Genomic DNA, 2,410 nt, shown 5'->3' on the forward strand with positions numbered 1-2,410 from the left:
ATGAAGATTTTCCTCGACAAAAAAAAAAAAAAAAAAAAAAAAAAAATAGACAGATTTGGCCGAAATAAGCCAAAATGGTCGATTTGTGCAAATTCAGAGATGAAACGATCGTTTCTGACCGATTTCGCTCGTTTCTGCCTGTTTTAGTCATTTTGGCACGTTTTCATCAATTTGGTGCAATTTGAATCCAAAATAGACAGATTTGGCCGAAATAAGCCAAATTGGTCGATTTGAGCAAATTCAGAGACGAAACGATCGTTTCTGACCGATTTCGCTCGTTTCTGCCTGTTTTAGTCATTTTGGCACGTTTTCATCCATTTGGTTCTGTTTCCATCCAAAATAGACAGATTTGGCCGAAATAAGCCAAAATGGTCGATTTGAGCAAATTCAGAGATGAAACGATCGTTTCTGACCGATTTCGCTCGTTTCTGCCTGTTTTAGTCATTTTGGCACGTTTTCATCAATTTGGTGCAATTTGAATCCAAAATAGACACATTTGGCCGAAATAAGCCAAATCGGTCGATTTGAGCAAATTCCTTGATGAAACCATCGTTTCTGACCGATTTCGCTCGTTTCTGCCTGTTTTAGTCATTTTGGCACGTTTTCATCAATTTGGTGCAATTTGAATCCAAAATAGACACATTTGGCCGAAATAAGCCAAATCGGTCGATTTGAGCAAATTCCTTGATGAAACCATCGTTTCTGACCGATTTCGCTCGTTTCTGCCTGTTTTAGTCATTTTGGCACGTTTTCATCAATTTGGTGCAATTTGAATCCAAAATAGACAGATTTGGCCGAAATAAGCCAAATCGGCCGATTTGAGCAAATTCCTTGATGAAACGATCGTTTCTGACCGATTTCGCTCGTTTCTGCCTGTTTTAGTCATTTTGGCACGTTTTCATCCATTTGGTTCTGTTTCCATCCAAAATAGACAGATTTGGCCGAAATAAGCCAAATCGGTCGATTTGAGCAAATTCAGAGATGAAACCATCGTTTCTGACCGATTTCGCTCGTTTCTCCCTGTTTTAGTCATTTTGGCACGTTTTCATCCATTTGGTTCTGTTTCCATCCAAAATAGACAGATTTGGCCGAAATAAGCCAAATTGGTCGATTTGAGCAAATTCAGAGACGAAACGATCGTTTCTGACCGATTTCGCTCGTTTCTGCCTGTTTTAGTCATTTTGGCACGTTTTCATCCATTTGGTTCTGTTTCCATCCAAAATAGACAGATTTGGCCGAGTTACATTATAGCAACATATAAGTTTCCATATAATAAATTACGCCGCAAATCTTGCTGACGATGTAACTATTTTCATATAAATAAGAAAATGTTCTAGATTAGAATTAATTAATATCTAATATTCATACTGTTGTTACCATTTAGTTAGAAGTCAGTTGTGAGAAATAAAGTTTTTTTTTAAAAATAAAGAACAACGTTACGAGTTGTTAACTGGCGCAGTCGTTCGGATAAGTTTTTCGGGCTTGCTATCAAATTATTGATATCGAACTAACCGAAGACAATCGAACTCTACGAAAAAAGTGAAGTGAAAAAAAACTGTTCTACAGAGGAGTTTGCCCAGAATCGCCAAACTCGCAAGAATCTGCATCTTTGAGAGGACCAAATTGCCAACCAGAGAGCTGATACTTATAGGATGATCTCAACTACCATCATCGTACTACAGTAAGTGCAATTGATGAGTTAATTTTCATGTCAAAAGTTGATGAATTATTAGTTCAATTAGAAACTTTGCATTTAGATATACCTTCAACTGACTTCACTCCTGAAATCCAAGTTATAAATAAATCCCATTCAAATCTTTCTGTTCTTAACGAAATTCCTGAAAATATGGCTGAATTTAAACCCGAATACCTTAAATGTATCCCGGATTTCGACGGTAATCCAAATGACTTAAACAGATATTTAACTGTTTGTCAATCTGTTATTGATTCATTTTATCTTGCTCAACAGCCAAATCATTTTCAGAATGTATATTTGCTGAATTGCATTATTGGAAAATTAACTGGTAATGCTAAATTAGTATTAGGGACGCAGAATGTAACCACTTGGGATGAACTAAAATTTACTTTAAATCGACATTTTGCTGATCAAAGGGACGAAGGTTGCCTTAATCGTGATTTAGTAATGCTTCGTCAGCAAAATGGCGAAAGTCCGAATCAATTTTACGATCGCGTTTTGCATATTTTGAATTTATTATGCTCTTATATAGATGTGCATGAGACAACAGATCAAGCGAGAAATCTGAAGAGAGATTTGTATAATGATATGGCTCTAAAAACTTTTTTATCTGGCCTTAAAGAACCGTTAGGTACAACAATCCGTTGTATGCGACCCAGAGATCTCCCTCAAGCTTTACAATTTGTAATGGAAGAAAATAATATCCATTATTTT

This window comes from Euwallacea similis, unplaced genomic scaffold (assembly GCF_039881205.1).
Source record: "Euwallacea similis isolate ESF13 unplaced genomic scaffold, ESF131.1 scaffold_90, whole genome shotgun sequence".
NCBI lineage: Eukaryota > Metazoa > Arthropoda > Insecta > Coleoptera > Curculionidae > Euwallacea > Euwallacea similis.